General features: G+C 42.6%; 1 protein-coding gene across 2 annotated transcripts in view; it reads right to left on the minus strand.

Annotated features, from left to right (window-relative positions):
* CDase (neutral ceramidase) overlaps positions 1-24,085 on the minus strand; it is a 1,004,245-nt gene that overhangs the window by 879,144 nt on the left and 101,016 nt on the right. Inside the window, exon 1 of one of the 2 annotated variants that reach the window (XM_067137831.2) lies at positions 15,984-16,166. The exons of the other annotated variant lie outside the window; for it this stretch is intronic. The gene's annotated coding sequence lies outside the window, so the exon portion shown is untranslated. Of the gene's footprint in view, positions 1-15,983; positions 16,167-24,085 lie in introns of those variants that run through there. 2 annotated transcript variants of the gene reach the window in all.

Here is a 24,085-nt window from a genome sequence, read left to right on the forward strand (position 1 = left end):
CCAGCACATTCTTTTCTGTTGCTTGAGTGAAGGTCCTATAATCCAATTCACCAAGCACTTTCTTATCTGCTGCTTGAGTGAAGGTCATATAAGCCAATTAATCCAGCGCTTTCTTATCTGTTGCTTGAGTGAAAATTGACGTAACCCGGATGTCCCCACGTCGATCTCTGTAATTATTAGGAATAAGGTGTCCCAGTTATACATTGCTATAAATCGAACCTTAAATTGTGCATTACTCATTGACGGCTCATTTTTTCTTCTATGTTAGACGAACAAAACAGAACTTGTATTGCACTTCTTTGACTCCGCGTTAATGAGAAAGCGATTTGCAAACGTTGGTTTTGTACTGAATCCTCTTCCGTTGTTATCCTGGAATTTCCTACCCGGAACTCGCACTAATCACACGTCTTTATTATCGCAAAAGCAATCTTTAGAAGTTATTGAAGACATCATCATCTGCAATCATCGCACGGAGAAGTAGCAGCGACAGCCAGAGATAAGCTGAACAAAGTGATCCGTTCAGATCCTGACTGAATTCGTCAAGCTCGTAAAAGACGCAATGTGGTGAAAATGCAAAGACGTAAAGTTTGACCTCACTTTGTCTCAAATGTCTTCATTTAAGTATGCATCTGTCACTTCTTGTGACGTAGAAAGGTCATTTTCTGTGCTTAAGAATGTGCTGACAGACAAACGGATGAGCTTAAATCAAGACAGTTTGCAGAAATTATGGTAGTTGCTGTACAATGTTTTGAAAGGAACTCAATTTTGATAGTGCATATTTTCCAGTTTATTGTGCATGTTTTGCCATATGATATTGCATGAATGCATGCATATTTTTTGAGATTTGATAGTGCATGGAAATCCGGGTTCTAGTAATAAGATATTTCTTTCTGATTATTTTGTCTTATGAGACACTGAAAGACTTGAAACTCTCATTGACAGTAAGTAAAAATGCTTTCCAAGTAAATTAACTGAATTTTTTTTAAACATATTTTTTTGCTAGGGGTTATTACGTCGCACCGACACAAATAGGTCTTATGGCGACGATGGGATAGGAAAGACCTAGGAGTTGGAAGGAAGCGGTCGTGGCCTTAATTAAGGTACAGCCCCAGCATTTGCCTGGTGTGAAAATGGGAAATCACGGAAAACCATCTTCAGGGCAGCCGATAGTGGGATTCGAACCTACTATCTCCCGGATGCAAGCTCACAGCCGAGCCTCTACGCGCACGGCCAACTCGCCCGGTAAAAAAACAAACATTTAGGCTAAACTGAAATTAAATCCTTAGTCCGATAATTCTAGAATCCTCTAGTATAGACGTCATGCAACAACATTACTTTCCATTTGTAAAATCAAACCTTACCCCTTCCATGTAAGCGTTTCAATGAAGACAAGGCAATCTGGTTAGCTAATAATTATACTTAAGAACTGATGTATATGATATGATGAGATGTATATAAACTGATAGGTTCGGTATTCTCATACATAAATAACAGATGAATTGGATATTTTTAATGTTACTAAAATCTACTTGGACTTATCACTTTTAATTACATGGGTGACTTTATATCTTCAATGATAATTTAGCACCAGCTTGGATAAGCCTCGTCTACCGCATGCCTTGTACACGCCTTCCAAAGCAAGAGGAAAAATTCTAAACGGAAGAATGGAAATCCACAGCCTGTTTCCAGTCATTTGACCGGGTCAGGAATGGAATTAATGAAGACCCCATCTAGCGGCGAGGATAGGAATTGTGCCGGCTGCCGAAGCCTGTCGCACTCCTCTGGGGCAATGATAAATGACTGACAAATGAAATGTAATGAAATGTTAATGGAGAGTGTTGCTGGAATGAAAGATGACAGGGAAAACCGGAGTACCCGGAGAAAAACCTGTCCTGCCTCCGCTTTGTCCAGCACAAATCACACATGGAGTGACCGGGATTTGAACGACGGAAACCAGCGGTGAGAGGCCGGCGCACTGCTGCCTGAGCCACGGAGGTTCCCAACGGAAGAATGAATAACGAAAATGAGGACATCGAAAACGGTACTTGGACGTTTAAAAGTCTAGTATGAAGAAGTGACCAAATTGAAATCGGTAAATGGGCGCATACAGCACCTGATTAACCGAAGTGGTGACATATTATACATGGAGGCCCAAAATATATTGAACAACAGTGACGAAGGCATGAGTCCAATAAAATAATTAGTAGCAAGCGTTCACGTCCAAACCGTTCAAGTAGAAGTGTTGTGAAATATTTATAAACTCCGTCCGTGTGAAAAGGTACTAAATGGAAGAATATAGGTCACTTTAACGTAAACAGGCAGACCTCGACCATATCAATCAATCAATACTGATCTGCATTTAGGGCAGTCGCCCAGGTGGCAGATTCCCTATCTGTTGCTTTCCTAGCCTTTTCCTAAATGATCTAAAAGAAATTGGAAATTTATTGAACGTCTCCCTTGGTAAGTTATTCCAATCCCTAACTCCCCTTCCTATAAATGAATATTTGCCCCAGTTTGTCCTCTTGAATTCCAACTTTATCTTCCCATTGTGATCTTTCCTACTTTTATAGACGCCATTCAAACCTATTCGTCTACTAATGTCATTCCACGCCATCTCTCCGCTGACAGCTCGGAACATACCACTTAGTCGAGCAGCTCTTCTTCTTTCTCTCAATTCTTCCCAACCCAAACATTGCAACATTTTTGTAACGCTACTCTTTTGTCGGAAATCACCCAGAACAAATCGAGCTGCTTTTCTTTGGATTTTTTCCAGTTCTTGAATCAGGTAATCCTGGTGAGGGTCCCATACACTGGAACCATACTCTAGTTCCTACCCGGAACTCGCACTAATCACACGTCTTTATTATCGCATAAGCAATCTTTAGAAGTTATTGAAGTTATTAAAGTCCGGAGCCACGTGAGTTTCTGTGTCTCCTATTTCTTCGCATAACGCGCTCACGGACGTGAACTCTGTCGTCATACGACAGCTTGTTACCGGGTCCTTGGCCTTCACACGTCGCTGACCGCGTAGGAACTCGACAGCACAATAATTACAATCAGTGTCTTAATTTGCCTTTCAGCACTCCAAATAAACAGGAAGCCTTCCGACAATAATAAGAGGAGACACGCGCTTAGCAACGAAAATGATGTCTTGCAAAGGCGGTAGAGTCAGAGTTGTTGACTTATTTTGTGAATTAGCGACACAATACGTCATTAAATTCTTCTGATTCGTGGCATATAACCTAATTGAGCTATTATGGCTTTCATATGATTGTAGCTCCCTATGTTGACACAGATAGATAGATACATGCTTTGTTTTACCAGACAAAGTTCGGTTACTTGCCCCTACCTTGCACTTAACCTGTAAAACCAGTAATATAAAATGTGTAAATAACTGCTACCATACTGCACTGTCTTATATAAAGTTTGTTCGCAGAACGAATCTATGATAGTTCGATTTGTCGTCCATATGCGCATGCCCGGTTGGCAACTAGTTTGAAACGTGACGAGCTAATTTCCACTACGAACGGATGTGGTTGGAGACGTCAGCTGTTTTGAACCACGAGTTGTGTACTATGTGAGCTTCAGAAATTAATTGGTATTTTATTTGTAACTTCATGTTTAAAAATTGAAAACTGAAAATCTGAAAGATATATACTTAGACATAAATACAAAATAGAGTCTATATTTTTATATTTGATAAATTTTACTTATTTTTTAGGTTAATTGAACAACTGGAGCCTCCGTGGCTCAGGCGGCAGCCTGCCGGCCTCTCATAGCTCGTTTGCGTGGTTCAAATCCCGGCCCCTCCATGTGAGATTTGTCCTGGACAAAGCGGAGGCGGGACAGGTTTTCCTCCGGGTATTCCGGTTTTCCCTGTCATCAATCATTCCAGCAACACTCTCCAATATATTTTCATTTCATCTGTCATTCAATAATCATTGCCCCAGAGGAGTGCGACAGGCTTCGGCAGCCGGCACCATTCCTATCCTCCCCGCTAGATGGGTGCTTCATTCATTCCTTTCCTGACCTGGTGGAATGACTGTAAACAGGCTGTGGATTTTCATCCTTTTTTTCAACTGAGCAAGTAATCACGGCCGTGAAGTAATTCTCAAGTCAGTTATGAAACGAACATAGATGGCAGTGGGTATGTGCGCGCATATTCTGACTCGCTGACTGAAAGAGATTTCGTCCACGATCAGAAACTGTTCCAACGGTTTGCTGATGGTTTCCAACAGTTTGAAAACCTTGTGCGAACAACGCATTAGTAGTCAGCATCTCTGATGATCGCTTCTAAGAACGTGTTGAATGTGTGCATGCGTCTGATACTTGGCAACAGTTTCTGACTGTGCAAAGAACAAAGCTATAGAGAACATAAAATATATAAAATATATCATATACTACATAATATGCAAAATGAATGAACATGTTGCTTCCTGATTACATTACCCGTATATATAATAATAATAATAATAATAATAATAATAATAATAATAATAATAATAATAATAATAATAATAATAATAATAATAATAATAGTAGTCTAGATAACTGTACGATTGTCATCTCATGAGCCGTACTGGGAAATTATGGCATTAACGGTAGGTTATTATAGGAAAAAAACTTATTTATGTTGACAGTCGGGTCATAGTTTGGTTTCATAGGACGGCAAGTTCTTGGTTCAAAGTAGTTACAGAAGGCTAGACAAGGCTGTTTCACCTTTCAGGTTCACAGTATATACAGGTCAATTACCGAAAGGCATAAAATGGCAGGGAGGAATTCAGTTAGTTGGAAATGTAGTAAACCGGTCGGGCTATGATGACGACTTGGTCTTAATAGCAGACTGTGCTGAAAGTCTATAATCCAATTGATTGGGCTAAAAAAAAGAGGTGCAGCGAGTTTCTTTTCAAAAGTAGCATTTCTAAGACTAATATGATGTCAGTAGTGAAAAAACATAAAAGGACTGAATACCATGTAGGGAATACGAAAATGGAACAGGCAGATTATTTCAAGTACTTAGGATGTGTATTACCCTCACAATGGTAGTACACCAAAGCAAACCAAACCAAACTCCATGGTACTAAAGTCCTTGAAGGGCCTTGGCCTACCAAGCGACTGCTACTCAGCCCAAAGGGTTACAGATTACGAGGTGTCGTATGGTCAGCACGACGAATCTTCTCGGACGTTATTCTTGGCTTTCGAGACCGGGATGGTAGTATACCAAGTGAAATTAAATATGGTATAGCAAAGTTAATGCAGTGAGCGATCATCGCGTCAGTGGTAGTCTGTAAGGAAGATGCTTGCTTGCTTGTTGTTTTAAGGGGCCTAACATCGAGGTCATCGGCCCTTTAAGGAAGAAACGAGCCTTCCGATGTAACATCCGTCTGTTTTCCAATGTATATACAGTATAATAGAATTATTCGGCTCGATTAAGAAAGCAACGGGAAACAATTTCATTCCCAATTTCCCTGGTACGCCTCTGCAGTGACTCCCGGTATTTCCGTAACAGAGGATGGCAGAACTATTGGGGATCCAACCAACCTTCGGTTGAGGATTTAACATGCATGTCTGTCAAGTCAGCTGAATGAGAATGAAGTACGGTATAATAACATGCGGAATCATTCGCATTAAAGTGATGTAAGGCAAATTTTATTTGAATAACATTTGAAACTGTGTTGGCGATCAATTCTTATCAAAGCCGTAGTGCAACTGAGGGCTTGGGAACATGTGCCTGTAAGCCTACAGGTGCTGCTTTCGGTCGATCTGAAGATATACGGGATGATGATATCATTTCTTAAGTCAGTATTACCGATTAATAGTGCGGGAACTATGTAATTGAGCAACATGATCGAAATGGTTTCGCAAAGAAATTCCTCCACGAACAGGTATTTCTGAAACTTTAGTGTGTTATCGCAATGATTCATAAGGATGAATTTACTAGTACTTCAGAGCCTGCTAGAATGTCATGCACTTAGATGTTATCCGAGGGCGTTTTAATAATTAACGTACAAGCATTTAAAAGAAAGTGGTAAAATCCAATTGTATACTACAGACAGTACATTTCAGCGAATATTCAAATATTTGTTCCAGCGTCTCACAAGTTTCAATATTAAATCGCGGTATTATTTCCGTCAAGGATGGTAACTTGTAATGCATTTTGTTCTTCAAATGAACTTTTCTTTATCAAGTTACGGCACATATTTCGTCCAGTTTTGTTCGAATGGGGATTAACATGCAATTCAGTAATAATCTGCATACTTTATTTGGCGGGCTGAGTAGCTCAGTCGGTAGGGCATCAGCCGTATTATTATTATTATTATTATTATTATTATTATTATTATTATTATTATTATTATTATTACATAACTTACTTCATCATCATCATCATCTGTTTACCCTCCAGGTTCGGCTTTTCCCTCGGACTCAGCGAGGGATTCCACCTCTACCGCCTAGAGGGCAGTGTCCTGGAGCTTCAGACTCTTGGTCGGCGGGTACAACTGGGGAGAATGACCAGTACCTCGCCCAGGCGGCCTCGCCTGCTATGCTGAACAGGGGTCTTGTGGAGGGATGGGAAGATTGGAAGGGATAGGCAAGGAAGAGGGAAGGAAGCGGCCGTGGCCTTAAGTTAGGTACCATCCCGGCATTCGCCTGGAGGAGAAGTGGGGAAACCACGGAAAACCACTTCCAGGATGGCTGAGGTGGGAATCGAACCCACCTCTACTCAGCTGACCTCCCGAGGCTGATTGGACCCCGTTCCAGCCCTCGTACCAATTTCAAATTTCGTGGCAGAGCCGGGAATCGAACCCGGGCCTCCGGGGGTGGCAGCTAATCACGCTAACCACTACACCACAGAGGCGGACACATAACTTTCTTATGGCTAGAAATCCAGACCAAAAACAGTCAGAAATTTGCGATGCAAAGTAAAGGAAAGCAAAGCAATATTCGTACAGGCTATGAATAAATTTGAATTACTGGAAGGTAAAGGCTTCCACTAAACATAATGTAAACACTAAGGGAGATAGAGTGAGGGGCTTTACCCGTATCCGCCCTTACCACCACCCGCTTTTTAAATTTCGGTGCAGGCTGAGAGAACCCCAGGGTTATGCACCTCTCCACAAGTAAAAATCTTGCTTCTAAATCTATCGACTTTCTCAAATGGAATCGAAATAACATCCTCCTACGAGCCTACTCGTAACAAAGTAGTCAACAGAACGAATACGTATTTGTCTTTATAGTCTGACATCGTGGTAAACCGGTTCGAGTCTCGTTGGTGGACACAAATTTCACCTTCAGAATATTGCCCGACAGGGTATCACAAAATTATGTGCCAAAAGCTACACCAAGCTTCCATGCTTATGTAGGATCAGCCGAGCTCCTAGGCTAAATTTAGAACGTTGCAACAGTTTTGAAAGAAAGAAAGAAAGAAAGAAAGAAAGAAAGAAAGAAAGAAAGAAAGAAAGAAAGAAAGAAATTAATTAACAAATAAGTAAATCAAATCAATCAATCAATCCCATTCTGTTCTTTACCTAGACTTCTTTTTAACCAACTTAATTTAAGAATATATTTTTTTCAAATCCTTGGTCAATCAGACTAAATGTGAACAGTTATACACACGTTCACACTACCATGGAAACCAAAGAAATACGGATGCCACGATAAAGCAGCAGCTACAATAATAAATTTCACTCTGTGTCGCGAAGATATGTTAACGAAACTGGTAACATACACTGGGTGTGTTCAAGGGTTCTAGGACATTTCGTACTACTCTACCGGCTGATTACCTGCGAAGTGCCAGTTAATGACTTTAAAATATTCAGGAGAGGACATCCCGCACCACTTGAAAGAGTGGAGAATATTGCGAAGTAAAAACGATATCCTAATGCATGTATCCACTTGTATATCCATTGTCCACTACTGGCGCAGAAGCCTCCGCACTGTATGACCACTGCTGATGTTAACATTTCGTTGGGCGTAACTGATCTGACTGGCACACGTGTTAATTCTTATCTCGTATTCATCATTCGCGGGGACCTAACTACTTCCACCTTTAAGTAGTTTCCTGTTTCCGCGTGGCCTTCAAGCATGTATCGTCCAGTTCAACTGAATCTTTTATTTTACTGAGTTAATATTCAAAATAATAGTAATATTATCCATTCTTGTGCTCGTCAAGCACATTGCGTCCGATGTGTATTTCTATTGCATTGTTTCGTTTAAGGATTTATAGTTTTAAAAATCGACTTTCTTGTGATAATATTTACGGAAACATAAGTGATAAGTATAGTTTAAAGAGCAATTATTAAAATTATATACAGTAGAAGTTTTCTTCAGCAAATGTTGTAATTTTTTTTTGTTTCTGATTTCTAAACTATGTCTGCCCGGCTCATTACGCCCGCTGGCGTGGAAATGAAATTCCAGTTTGACATCAAGTGGTACGGATTGTCCTGGTTTAAACTTTGAGGATTACAGAAAAACCTTTCGCAGGGAGATAACGAACTAGGTGGTACGAAATGTTCTCAAAAATCAAGTGGTATGGAATGTCCGTGGTACGAAATGTCCGGACACCGTGTACAAGGAAACCTACTCACATCTCCGCATGTAATTTAAGAGAATTATCGGCCTTATCATTGTGTATCCGTCACAGTATTTCCTTGTCCAGGAAGTACGTCAGAGCTCTCATTGTAAGAGCTGACATTGCCCTCTTCCGGTCATCTAACAGTGCGCTGTTTGTGGTGTATGTTATCAGATCGGATATTTATCCACCATCAGTACGAATTTATGACCTTGTAACACTTCAAGGATCATGTGATGGTCCAACTTTACAGACTAGGGCATCTGAATAAGAATAGCAGAGTATGATCTATCATAGTTCAGTATCGAGAGATACCGTGTATCTTCTCGATATGCAGTACAGTATATTGCTTTCATACCTCGATATCATGCAGATAACGAGAATTTTCGCCAGTCATCAATAAATAATTCGGTAGATCAAATACGGAGTGTCAGGTCGTGGATTTGATCCCCGTCAAGTAGATTAATAAACTTTGCACTTTATGTTATTACTGATAGCATGATACAGTCATAAGTCCACTGTATGATGACCGACTGCGCGCTGATCCCTAATTAGCAACTAAAGGTTAGAAACTGTGCAAAATACTTAATAGAATGTCTACATTGGTAAGAAGACCGCCTATATGGCAGTACTCTGAAAGTAGCTCAGACCATGCGATTAAATTAAAACAGTTTATCAATTTATGGACAAAGCTCAGCTGAGGTTGGTGGTATTTTAGGGTGCTTAAATGCGGAAACACCGTGCCGCTAGCACCTAGTAAGGTACAGAACTCCAGCCGGACAAAATTTCGACAACGTGGAGTTGCTTATATATATAAATTGAAGAAGCGTTGAACAACTCTAATTATTCATGAAAAAAAGAAACGAGTTTATCATAAGGAAGGTATTTAAGTATATTTATTGCGGTTGTAATTTTTTCTATTATCATTTGTTATAGTCACACTTTTCTATCAACCGAATCGTTCACGGTGGATGGTTGTAAACAAAACAAGTTACGGGTGGGGATAGGTGAGGGCCTCTCCAGCTCCGTGTTTCACGCAACGCAAGTTTGACTTATGATGAAATGAAAGTCACGGTACATAGTCAATGCAGCACAATTTCATTTAAAAGTGGCTGATGATAAAAAGTGATGCGTAGTCATTTATATTGATAATGATTAGTAATCATAACCCCGGTTTACCTTATAAGGGTTGCACTAGGCTAGGAATCTTCTTTTCTAGCCTATTTCAATCCACTGCTGGATATAGGCCTCTTCCATATGCTTCCGTCGTCTTCGGTCTTGAGCCACTTGGAACCAGCGTCGTCGAGACCCTCCTTGGAGGCAGCTCTGCCCAGGGAGTGGCGCCCCTGCCTATGTGAGCACCCTGACCCGGTGTGTAGTATCTGGTAAGGGTCCCAGCTCAGGGTTACGAGTGAAGACCTCAACGACGTCAAAGGCGGAGAGGGTGACCTTCGGTACGGCGGAGATGATGGAAGAGGCAGCCCTGTACTTGGGGACTAATACGAGTACGACACATAAAGGGCACGACGGTTCCACATGTTAGTGGCGGCTGAAACACAACTCACCAATACGTCTGGCAGGCGTGGTGTTTTATTGCCGAACACCTTCCATAAACTCCTATGACTTCGAATTTTCAAACTACCCCAGGTGAGTAGAGTGAAAGGCTAGGAATAGCCACACGAAATTATAATTATTATTACTTCCTTCATTTCCATTACTTCTTTTTCAGTTGCAAATGGCATACTTGGTGCAATGTCAGTCTGCAGTGCCAGAAAGAAAGAAAGAAAAAGATGTTTACGGTTGTTATATTGTTGATGTCACTTGTTGCGTACTAACTTAGTTGCCTGTCACCTAGTGACACGGATGGCTAATAATACCGTATAGCCCAAGCATGCGCGAACCGTTCCATCCGTGAGATTCCGTACCAGTCGGCGCGTGCGCTAATGCACCTAATTCGTATGATTCTGCACGGCTAAAATTTTTGACTGAGGAATGTTACGAAGAAACAGTTCAGTAATATTGTAATTCATCTTTCCAATGCTATCAAACAACTTTCGAAATTCCGTATCCTCTAGCCCAACTGTCCTAAGTACACTTCAGATACCGTTATGTCGGGCGTAGGATTCTCACGAAATGAAAGTTGGTTGGAATTTACTTTCAGGAGTCGATCTGAAGAAAATTAGGATATTCTTATATTTTCTACCCCGGCATAACTTTGTCACTAAGGATCCTAGGGCCGTTGTGGTAACATAATTTAGGACCGAGAGAGAAATTTCTAAAGGTACCCTAAATGAGGTATAGAAATTGACTAAGACGGTGAAATCATAATTTCTTTTAAAAATGTATACTTCAAATTTTAGGCCCTTCCCTTGTGAGAATTTCTCTTGGGATCCGGACCATTTTGTTATGCAAATGTTAGACGTCAAATTCTTTATCTGTAGATATTTTAACCGCCTTCATACATCAAATACAGTACGTAAAAATTATCACTTTCCTAAAACTCCTTTTCCTACACCGCGCATTTAACTGAAGTCCAGCGAGTGTCATATTTTCTCTCATATCCCACATTTCCAAACAAACGGCACTTCAATTAATCAGACAGGGGCTATAAGACTGAATGTTAGTAGGTAAACTAATTTGTTACACTAAGGTACGAGTGTATGTAGCCTAATTGCTATAGACGTCACCATGTGAAAATATGTAAAAACCAAATACTATAGTTTTGATATTAAATTAATACTTAACGCTCTTATCCGTAGATAGTTGATCATAGAAAAAAGGCATGACCACAGAGGTCTGGTCGATTATTTTCTGGCCCTCTACTCTCGAAATAGCTGTTCGATCGTGTCTTAAAACTGTTGCATTTAAGGGTGGTCAAATGCGACAATTCCATGTCGTCTCATCAAAGAAGTCCAGGAGAAAGATTTCCAACATATTGACGTCTCCTAATAATGGACATTAAACAAGAATAGAACGCATTTTTGAGTTATTACCTAAGTTACACGCTGGCCAAATTATTATCCAAACTACACTTTCTAATCTTCATAAGAATAAAAGAAAGAAGGAAATAAAGTATAGGAAGATCAATGCACATTAATGAGGAGCTGTGTATATTCACGGGAAACTGAAATTTAGTGCACCTTAATAAGTAATATGATATTCAGTACACGACGACCTTAGTAAAACTTGAGATAAAAATTCAAACTGGTATGTTGAAGAATACTGCATAAAACTGTACCTTACCCGTACACTTTGGTATTCTCGTGATTCAAACACAAAATAACATTCCCTTGAATTTAAATGCCCCTGTCATATTTTGATTTCTTCTCGAAAATTATATTTGTTTTTCCTATAAAATTGGAGTTTAGGTAACACCTGCCTTGTAACCTAACGGTAAAACATCCAGGCAATGCACATAAAATAGAGTACTTGAAGAATATTGTCCTTCCCGTTTCCTTGAAACAATTAAGGCGGTGACGATTAAAGCATAATCTGTTTTCACTGCTTTATTTATTTATTTCACATCACTTATTATTCAGCGGAAAATGGAAGTCTTATCGTTGGTCTAATGCGCGTGGGGAAACAGGCATCGCTTTTATAGCAGCAAAGTTCGCAAGTAGCCAACAGGCGTAGCTCAGGGCTCTCTGCTCTCATGAACACAGGGGTCTGTGTTGGCTTTAGTTATACAGTAGGCGGATTTCATCAGGCTATGTACACAATTTGCCGTAGGTAAGCGAGAAAACTACAGTAAAACTAAGTTTCTAAGTTTCTTGTATATGAATCTAAAATACAAATTGTGGCTGGTTGAAAAGATCGAATGGTCAAAAGGCAATTAGGAAGTAAATATTTGCTTATGATGATATACGCGTTAACCTCTGTCCATCTAACTGCCAGAACAGAAGGTCAAACCCAAGTCCTATTCTTATTCGTGGCCTTATCCCAGTTACTTGGGGTTGGCACTGTGTGTAGAGTAAGCCCAGTTTCACGGCGAGATGACCTTCCTGACTCCAATTCTATGTGGAAGGAGGAGGTCAAATCCAATCTTCAACCAAAAGGTAGGTGTCAGTTAACAAGACCTGTTGTACACACCCCCTGTGGGTAGGTGGAGTACAATAAAATCTACAGCATCCCCTGCCTGTCTTGAGAGGCGACTAAAAGGGGCCTCAGACCCTCCTAACTTGGTAGCGTGGGTTGGCGACTACGGGGAGCATATCTGAGTCCTGGCATTGTTGTGGCAGGCTCCCGACTTTCATCAATACTGTCCGACCTCCCTTGGTCAACCCCTGTTCTTTTCCGACCCCGACGGTATTACATACCGACGCCTCAGATGTCTTTCTTTTTTCCCGCTCTTCGTGGCCCTTGGCTTTCTTTGGCAGACACCTTCATTTTACGAAGTTTAGGACCCCTTCGAACTTTTTCCTCTGATTAGTGTTAATGGAGGGTGGTTGCCCAGTTGTACTTCATCTTAAAACAATAATCACCACCACCACCTATTGCACACAATCGGGAATGAAGGAACTGTTGTGTACTTTATTCCAATAATCTGCATAAGGAAAACTGGAGATGGCTGTGAAAACTCTACATCGCGTCTGTTTACTAAATTTCCACTTAGTGGGGTGTAATAAGTGACTGACATCGTTACTGCTCACCAAAGTGACTACAATTTTTCTTTCAACCATTTTTTAAGCCCCACCGACAGAGATAGGTCTTACGGCGACGATGGGATAGGAAAGGCATCGGAGTGGGAAGGACGCGGTCATGGCCTTAAAGGTACAGCCCCAGTATTTCTCTGGTGTAAAAATGGGAACCACAGAAAACCATCTTCAGGGCTGTTGAAAGTGAGTTTCGAACCCACTATCTCCCGGATGCAAGCTCACAGCTGCGCGCCCCTAACCGCATGGACAACTCGCCCGGTGACTACTGATCGAATCTTAACCAATGTGTATACGAATTTTGAAATTGTAGGCCTACATCACATTCCTGCCAGCCCTGTGGTGTAGGGGTAGCGTGCCTGCCACTTACCCGGAGGCCCCGGGTTCGATTCCCGGCCAGGTCTGGGATTTTTACCTAGACCTGAGGGCTGGTTCGAGGTTCACTCAGCCTACGTGATTGGAATTGAGTAGCTATCTGACGGTGAGATAGCGGCCGCGATCTAGAAAACCAAGAATAACGACCGAGAGGATTCGTCGTGCTGACCACACGACACCAAGTAATCTGCAGGCGTTCGGGGTGAGCAGTGGTTGCTTGGTAGGCCAAGGCCCTTCAAGGGCTGTAGTGCCATGGGGCGGGGGGACATCACATCGCTAAGGTTCAAATTCCACATAAAATCTGGATGTCCTTAGTGCTATGATCACAATGTTAACACTGATGTAAAACTACAAAATTTCATGCAAACTTTTCACGCTTAACAACCATAGCTGTACAGTTTATCAGATATATTTCATCCATATTATACACTACGGGCTCTTGACATGATCTTCTGAAACCCTTACACGAAAAAGAGAAAACGAGTCTCATTTACAATCACTAAGATCGGGTGTGCGGTGATAAGATACCGACAGCAAAATGACCCTAATGTGTTAAGTACACAACTACATAACGTGCAAAATAAAATGCAAATCAAACTAACAAGTTATTCAGTTTTGCGTGATTCGATGATAGCTATTGGACTTGCAGTTCTAAGAGGAATCCGAACCACACGGGTGCGATATATCTTTTTTTTTAATCCACATGCATTGACTGGGATTCGAAATACAGATGACGATGTAACTCGGCTATTAATGATCCACCTGCCCACACAGATTGTATTTGATATTGTTATAATATAGAGCCGTAAAATAAACATGGCATCTTATAATTACAGAAGTAATAGTTCGGTTTTTTCTAGACTATTATTTCTGAAATATTTCTGAAGTCCACCTCTATGGTGAAGTGGTTAGTGTGATGAATTGCCACTCCCGGAGGTCCGGGTTCGACTCCCGGCTCTGCCACGAAATTTAGTACGACAACAGGAAAGGGGTCCATTCAGCCTTCAGAGGTCAAATGAGTAGAGAGGATTCGATTCCCGTCTCAGCCATCCTCAAAGTGGTTTTCCGTGCTTTCCCACTTCTTTTCCTGGCAAATGCCGGGATGGTGTGTAACTTAAGGCCACGGCCACTTCTTTCCCTCTTTCTTGCCTATCCCTTCCTATCTTCCCATCCCGCACAAGGCCCCTGTTCAACATAGCAGGTGAGGCCGCCTCGACGAGGTACTGGTCCTTCTGCCCAGATGTACCCCACTAAATGTCTCACGCTCCAGGACACTGTACTAGAGGAGGTAGAGGTAGGATCCCTCACTGAATACGGGAGAACAACCAGCCCTGAACGGTAAAATGATTAAATAACAATATAAATGATAGGTTGTTAATTGGCCGAATGGTCAGCGTACTGGCCTTCGGTTCAGAGGGTCCCGGGTTCGATTCCCGGCCGGGTCGGACATTTTAACCTTAATTGGTGAATTCTAATGGTCCGGGGGCTGGGGTTTGTGTCTTCCCCAACATCCCTGCAACTCACACATAACACTATCCTCCACCACAATAACACGCAGTTACCTACAAATGGCAGATGCCGCCCACCCTCATCGGAGGGTCTCCCTTACAAGGGCTGCACTCGGCTAGAAATAGCCACACGAAATTAAAATTAACTATACTTTTTACAGTTTTTCTAGATGCCGAGGCATCCCGTAAGATTTATTTTACATGCCTGTAAACCTGCCTATACGAGGCTGGCATATCTGAGCACATTCAAATATAACTCGACTGAGCCGGGATCAAACCCGGTAAATTAGGCTCAAAAGGCCAGCGCTCTACCGCTTGACTTATTCACCCCAGAGTATTTCAAATTTTATAAATAATAGCAATTATTTTCCTTCCAATTTACAAGTTAATGGGTAGACGTCAAGCACAGGAGTAAAATACAAGTACAGTACCTATTTGTCTGGCTCTACTTTGCATCCAGTAAGATACATCGACCAATTTATCAATCGAAACTGGTTGTAGCAGTCTATCGACTGTCGAACGTGAGCTAAACTTCTTTGGCAAATTATGGTACAATACACTTCTTGATTCTACTGAACTTGTCGAAGTTAGATATCAATTCTTAATAAAGATGTGTTGTAGAAAGCTACATACGTAATAAATAAGTGTTTGACATGTCAATGAACCCTCAGTTCAAATGTCATCTATGTTGAACGGAACAAATGAACTACGGAGCGCGAAATTTGAATGAGTTAAAGGTAACTTCAAGAACTTTCGTTTCAGGAATGTGACTTGCTATATTGATTAGAAAACTGAATGCTTATTAGTAACGCTTAAAAAAAACACCAACAGAGCTCTATATTCCAAAGTTTAAAGAAAGGGTAAATGTACTGGGCTTACCTTTAACGGGTATTCCTGCCGATATCACTGAATATCAAAAATTGCACTGATCTACCACACTGTGGGCAGATTTCACTTCTCACTCTCGAATGGCACAAGCACACACAACCTGAACGCACAACCACGCGGAACGCAAAAAATGATGTCGTAGCACTGAGGAGCGAGGCGAATGGCTAACCATGAACTGCTGACACTTTTGAAAACTGTGCTGCAATCGCCTGCACTGACTAGGCGAGCTCAGGGCCACAACAACACGCTGCCTGCTCGGCTCCAACAGAATGTTTTCACTGGAGGCCAGACCGTGTAATCTCCCATTCAAAGGCGTAGAAAGAGGAAGTGAATTACAGTAGAATGAGGAGCGGTGATATCCCTCGGCAGGACCCACTGTGCTCTCTAGCTTACTATCCAGAGGTGACCTTCCAGTAAGTCTTCTCCTTGCTGCGGACACGCTTGGATTTAAAAAATATATATATATACGCATAAGAAAGGAAGGGAGTGCAGCTCGATCTCTTCAGGTGGAAATGATCGATAATACGCTGCTGCTATTAGTTATGCGGTCGAGTGAAGGTCAAGACTCATCGGTAAGACAAAGAAACAAGTACTGGTTCACACAATACAATTACCATCCAGGGGAACTGTCAATAGGTGTTAAACCATCAAAGGCGCGACTTATTTTCAGCCATCTTAGAATAACTGTGTTTTGAAACTCGTTTGTTGAAATGAAATGAAAATCCACGGCCTGTTTTAAGTCATTTGACCGGGTCAGGAATGGAATGAATGAAGCCCCCATCTAGCGGCGAAGATAGGAATTGTGCCGGCTGCCGAAGAATTCGCACTCTTGTGAGTGAAATTAAATGATATTGGAGAGTGTTGCTGGAATGAAAAATGGCAGGGGAAATTGGAGTACCGGGAGAAAAACCTGTCCCGCCTCCAATTTGTACAACAAAAATCTCACGCGGAGTGACAGGGTTTTAAACCACGGTACCCAGCGGATAGAGCGGATAGCTGCCGCCTGAGTCACGAAGGTTGTTTGTTGTAATACCGGTTCAAATTCATCTGAAGACCGCATAGAGCGTTCTTTGGGTCCCGTTACGACTTCATTCCCCCTTTCATCTATGTGTTTGGTGTTGTGTATATTCATCAGTCCATGCACTGGTTTGATGCAGTGTTCCATGACACCCTATCCTGTGCTAACCTTTTCATTTCTAAGTAACTACTACATCCTACTTTTCTTTTCTTTCTTTCTTTCTTTCTTTCTTTCTTTCTTTCTTTCTTTCTTTCTTAATCTGCTTACCCTCCAGGGTTGGATTTTCCCTTGGACACACCTCTACCGCCTCAAGGGCAGTGTCCTGGAGCGTGAGACATTGGGTCGGGGGATACAACTGGTAGGATGACAAGTACCTCGCCCAGATGGCCTCACCTGCTATGCCGAACTGGGGCCTTGGTGTGGGATGGGATGATTGGAAGGGACAGACTAGGAAGAAGGAAGGAAGCGGCCGTGGCCGTAAGTTAGGTACCATCCCGGCATTTGCATGGAGGAGAAGTGGGAAACCACGGAAAACCACTTCCAGGTTGGCTGAGGTGGGAATCGAACCCACCTCTACTCAGGTGACCTCCCGAGGCTGAGTGGAGACCGTTCCAGCCCTCGTACCACTTTTCAAATTTCGTGGCAGAGCCGGGAATCGAACCCGAGCCTCCGGGGGTAGCAGCTAATCACACTAACCACTACACCACAGAGGCCTGTATCCTACATTTACGCTAATCTGTTTGTCACATTCATAACTAGGTCTACCCCAAACGTTGTTTCAACAGTCCGGCTCATGGCTAAATGGTTAGCGTGCTGGCCTTTGGTCACAGGGGTCCCGGGCTCGATTCTCGGCAGGGTCAGGAATTTTAGCCATCATTGGTTGTTTGGTCGTCTTCATCATCATTTCATCCTCATCATGACACGCAGGTCGCCTACGGGAGTCAAATCAAAAGACCTGCACTTGGCGAGCCGAACATGTCCACGGACACTCCCGGCACTAAAAGCCACACGCCATTTCATTTCATTCGAAAACCAACTGAATGAATCCTGGGTGTCTTATGATGGGTCCTATCATTCTACTTCTTTCTTGATCAAATGTTGCCAAATCGTTCTTCTCTCATCAGTTCGATTCATCTCTTCGTTCGTGATTCGAACCACCCATCTCACCGCCAGCATTCTTTTGTAACACCACATTTCAAAAGCTTCTATTCTCTTTTTTTTTTTTTTTTTTAGCTAGTTAACGTCCATGTTCCGCTTCCATACTAAACCACGTTCCAGAGGAAAGTCTTCAAAAACATATTTTTATTCCTATATCCACTTTTGAAATAAGCAAATTTGTTTTCTTAATGAAGTCCTTCCTTGTTGTGCTAGTCTGCATTTTATGCCCTCCTTACTTCTGGCATCGTCATTCTGCTACCCAAGTAACAATATTAATCTACTTCCTTTAATACAGTCCCCAACGTAATATCTCCTGCATCTCCTCTGCTCTCCATTACTTTTGTTTTGGATTTAATTTCATTTTCTACTCCTTCTCTAAGGCTGCGTCCATATCTTCTTCTTCTTAATCTGTTTACCCTCCAGGGTCGGTGAAATGAAATGGCGAATGGCTTTTAGTGCCGGGAGTGTGCGAGGACAAGTTCGGCTCGCCAGGTGCAGATCTTTTGATCCCGGGTCGGTTTTTCCCTCGGACTCAGCGAGGGATCCCACCTGTGCCGCCTCAAGAGCAGTGTCCTAGAGTTTCAGACTCTGGGTCGGAGATAGAACTGAGGAGGATGACCAGTACCTCGCCCAGGCGGCCTCACCTGCTATGCTGAACAGGAGTCGCGGGGAGAGGGGGGGGGGGGGAGGGATTGGAAGGGATAGACAAGGAAGAGGCCGTGGCCTTAAGTTAGGTACCATCCCGGCATTTGCTTGGAGGAGAAGTGGGAAACTATGGAAAACCATTTCTAGCATGGCTGAGGTGGCAATCAAACCTACCTCTACTCAGTTGACCTTCAGAGGCTGAGTAGATCCCGTTCCAGCCCTCGTACCACATTTCACCACAGAGGCGGACTGAGTCTATATTATCCAGCAATATCCAGATCCTCTACAGAATCAGATAAAAACTGTCGTCGGCAAATCTCTGAGTTCTGACTTCTTCTCCTTGGATTTTGATTCCCTTTTCAAATTGCGTTTCGATTTCCTTTACCGGCTGTTCTGTATACACACTGAACAAGAGAGGGGACAAACTGCAACCTCGCCTCACTCTTTTCTGGATTGCTGCTTCTTTTTCATACACCCCCATTCGTATCAGCTAACGGCCGCAGCCGTGTTGAAACACCCGTTCCCATGCGACCTCCGCAGTTAAGCAAGGTTGTCCGTGATCAAGATTTGGATAGGTTGCCACACGCTGTTGGTGGGGGGGTAAGGGAATGGAGGAGCTGAAAGGAACTGGCCCGCCTAGAGTACGTAAACTCCGGCTCAGGCACACCTCTGCGGAGGTTCGAAAATACACCCTTACCTTATTCGTATCACTGCACACTGATTTGTGTACAGATTATAGATAATTCTTCTTTCTCATTATGTGATCACGATCACCTTCAGAATCTCAAATATCTTTGTTCAATCAACATTATCAGTTGCCTTTATTATATATCCATGCACGTGGGCTTGTCCTTCTTAATTCGATCTTCCATGATTAGGCGTAAAGTCAGAATTGCTTCGCGTGATCCTACATTTCTTCTGAACCAACTCAGCTTCAACCTGTATTTCCATTCTTCTGTAAATAATACGTCTTAAAATTACACGCAATCAGTATAACCATCATTGGTTAATTTCCCTGGCACGGGGGCTGGGTGTATGTGTTGTCTTCATCATCATTTCATCCTCATCACGACGCGCAGGTTGCCTACGGGAGTCAAATCAAAGACCTGCATCTGGCGAGCCGAACCCCTCCTGGGATCTACCGGCACTAAAAGCCATATGCCATTTCATTTACCTTATAATATACAGGCCTTCGGGGTGAGCAGCGGTTGAGTGGTAGGCCAAGGCCCGTCAGAGCTGTAGTGCCGCGAAGTTTGGACTTGATATAACTATAAACACTCGTCTTTGAATATTATCTTGATTTGGCTTTTACACCCGACAGGACAAATATTAGCCTATGCCGGCATCAGTTTAACTTTAGTCTGTCCGTGTGTTGCGGCATCTAGGGAGAATGGATTATAGATTCCCATGAAACTTGATAATTTAAGTTTAGGATAAGAGCGAGTAGGATATTAGCTATAGTTTCTTCAGAAACAAAATTCGTCAAGAAGGTGACTTCAACTTAAATATAAAATCTAGTCTTTCTTTTGCGGTTGGTTTTTACAGAAAAACTGCCCATGACAAACTGTATTTAGAATATTATTTATGAACATTTTAGTTCGGTAGCTTTTACCGATAAAGTTTAAAATAAAGAAAGTATCAGTGTGAGCCTCAGAACTGGATAGAACATCTTAAAATTGGTACAGGTGATCTGTTAAGATGGTCAGCCCACAATCATGGCAGTTCTAAGTGCTCACATGAACAGTTCATGCTTAAACAGGAAATACCTTATGACTACAACGATCACTGATGTGCTAACACAGATGGAAGCATGCTTACTGCCAGAAGCTGCTGACAAAGCGACTGAATCATGGCTGACGCATAAAACTGTGGTAATTTTCTCAGTTTACACTGAGTCGTGAAGTAGAATGAGTTGGTTCAAACGATAATCATGCAATGTCTCATTGTAAACGATTAGTTAAATCCATAATGTGCAGAGAACGGCCCTTGCCTATTAGGGTTGGTAGTAACCCTGTTGACCTGCATTCCATTTTATGCTCTCACGTGCACTAAATTGGGACTGTTCTAATCGAGCATACTATACTTGTGAAGGAGTCGTAAAAATAAAAAAATTTAAAATAAAAAGGAAAAGAAGTTTGCTTCCAGTTTAACGTGACTGTGATATCGTAATTATAGCCATGGGAACTCCAATTTTATGCAGAAATCGAACTACAGGGACGTGGAGTTTTATTTCGAAAATCCTATATGCATTGGCTGGGATTCGAACACGACCGCCTTCACGAATGACTCAGTCAACTACTACGCCATACCACAGTGTAATCACGAAAACAGATCAGAATTACGAATGAGAGAAGTTTCTTCTGGTTGTAGTGTTCTCATTTAATGCTCTGTTAAAGCCATTTTCCAGAACTACAAAAGATACAACAGAACATTGGCAATTAGAATTTCTGTATTTAGAGTACAGAACTCCGCAACGTGATACATATCATGAGTCGTATAGTCAGCCTTCATTTCTCAATTAACCTTGTCGTTATTGGGTTTGCAATTATGCAGTACATATTTGCGAACGGCTTTTCTTCGTGTTTATACACGCTAAATCAAGACCGGATCAAATATGACAAAGACACCTCCGTACAGGCCATGAAGGCCCTTGGAGGAGTGCAAGGTAAATGCTTCCACCATTTTTAACCGCGGCACGTGATGGGGTAGAGTGGTTAGCTCTACGCCCGGCCGCCTTTGCCCCCAGGAATTAACCTGGTACTCATTTTTGGTGTTGGCTGAGTGAACCTCAGGGCCATATTCACCTCCGGAAGTGGAAATCTCGTTTCTTAAATTTTACGACTTCCTGAAGGGGATTCGAACCCACGTCATTCCGGGCGAACTGAGCACACCTTTACCGCCTCGGCCAGGCAATCCCTGGATCAAATATGACGGGAGCAAAACCAAGTAAACATTTAAAAATTTTCCATTGTTCTTGATATTGTTAGATTTGTATTCTAAATGACAAAAACGAAATAAAAACGCTTTATTATAGGCCTACTATTTGATTTTCAAACGTATGGATAAATTTAGTCACCTCAATCCGAAGGCATATTTTTGGTTACGGGAAAATACTATCGCGTGCTTCTGTGGAGACAGCGAAAAGTGTTGTGGTGATTATTGTTGCTGTTTACATTTTCTAGCGGTTGAACGTCACAATAACGATGGAATAGGAAAGTACTAAGACTGGGAAAGAAGTAGCTGTGGCCTCAATGAAGGGACTGCTAAAAAATCTGCCTGGTGTGAAACTGCGAATCCATGGAAAATAATGTTCACTGCTGCTGATGGTGGGGTTCGAACTCACAGTCTCCCAGATACAAACGTACCACGCAGTCAACTCACTCAGTGAGATGTACAGTCTATGGATGTTTGAAGATGTCGGCGAAAATTGAGGGGCAAAAGAAGCGGGGAAATGACGGACTACCTACACCTTGCTAACCTATTACTTTCACGGTCGGAAGAAAACAAACATTTACCAAAAGAGTCAGGATAAGGAGAGCGCGGTACAAGAACGACAAGCACAACCAGCCTCAGCTGGTGTCTCATACCGTCAAGTTCAAACGCGTGAATATTTTATCGCCTCTTCCATTTCTTAAAATAATTGAGTTATCAAATTTTCCCTTGCCAGTAAATCTTCGCTTTAAACATTAGCCGATGTACAGGCCAACCAACCTCATATGGATTCAATATCACAATCTTGTACAAAAGTAATGAGAGCCTTATACACTGAGTGGCCGAAAGTCACGGGAAGGGGTGTCTTAGTAAATCTGCCGTGTATGACCCCTGAGCGTTCTAACTAGCTGTGGCGTAGCTGAGCAGTCTGTTAAAGACACCAGTGTCGTGAAGATGGCAACACGTCGCGAGTTAACCGACTTTGAACGTGGAATGATCATAGGCGCACGGCCCATGTGTCGTAGCATTGCTGAGATTACACACGAATTCGGGTTACCGAGGTCAACAGTGTCTTCAATATCGCAGACAGAATGTTACCACCCGCATAAAGCGCTGCACGGGAAGACCACAGGTCATTAACGAATGGATATTACGTCACCTCCGCAGAACCATACTGGGCGCTCGACGGGCTACTGTGAGTCACATCACCGCCCGGTTGAATGTTGGGAGTCAGAAACACATTTCTACCAGGACCGTGAGTAGGCAATTGCACCTCATAGGCTTCACCAGCCGACGACCAACTTGTGTCCCTTTGCTGACATCTCGACACAGAGCTCAACGACGTGCATGGGCGCGCGAACATCGCCAATGGACCATGGAAGAGTGGCGGCGTGTGCCATGGTCTGATGAATCCCGGTTCCAGTTTTATCGAACTGATGGGCGCGTGAGAGTGTGGCGTATGCCCCAGGAAACTATGGATCCTGCGTGTCAACCAGGTTGTGCTCAGGCGGGAGGTGGCTCAGTTCTGGTCTGGGCGGCGTTCTCGTGGTCGCAATCAGGCCCCGTTGTCCGGCTACAGGGAACGCTGATAGGTGCATGTTATATGGATATTCTTTCAGATTATTTGCATCAGTTTCTGGCCCTAAAGTACCCTGATGGAGATGCTATGCTTCAACAGGACAATGTGCCATGTCACCGCTCTGTGATAGCATGCAGGTGGTTGGTGGAGTACTCCAGTGAAGTTACGGCCATGGATCTGCCCTCCAGATCCCCCGTTCTTAATCCAATCGAGCATTTATGGGATACTGTCGATGCTCGTGTACGCTCCATGAACCCCGCACCAACAAGACAAGGCAAATTGTGGGTAGCAGTGCATGATCCGTGGGTCCAGATCCCGCAAGAACGATTCCAACAGCTTGTAGAGTCGATGCCTCGCCCGCACTGCTGCCGTTTTGAGGGATCGCCAAGGAGCAACTCGTCATTAATATCACATTCAGTGTCTTACCATGACTTTTGGCCACTCAGTATGAATTGTACTACACAGACAAACTCATGAAATTTACGTCTTGTTCGCCAACAAATTGTCTTGCGTCTCACCAATCCGTGATATGGAGTTACTTTCATAGTTTTACTTTCTACGTTTGATTAACTTGTTACTTTTTGGATATTCGCGCCCACAAAAATTACATATTTATCGGATTTTCTGGACTATTCGTTATGACTCTAAGGAAACAATTGTCTGATCAAAATTCCAGTTAAACTGGTATCGGGATTGCTTTGTTAATCCCATTATTTCAAGTAAGATTTCAGTGGTCCCCCTCTGTGATGTAGTAGTTAGTGT

The sequence above is a fragment of the Anabrus simplex genome, chromosome 1, assembly GCF_040414725.1.
Source record: "Anabrus simplex isolate iqAnaSimp1 chromosome 1, ASM4041472v1, whole genome shotgun sequence".
NCBI lineage: Eukaryota > Metazoa > Arthropoda > Insecta > Orthoptera > Tettigoniidae > Anabrus > Anabrus simplex.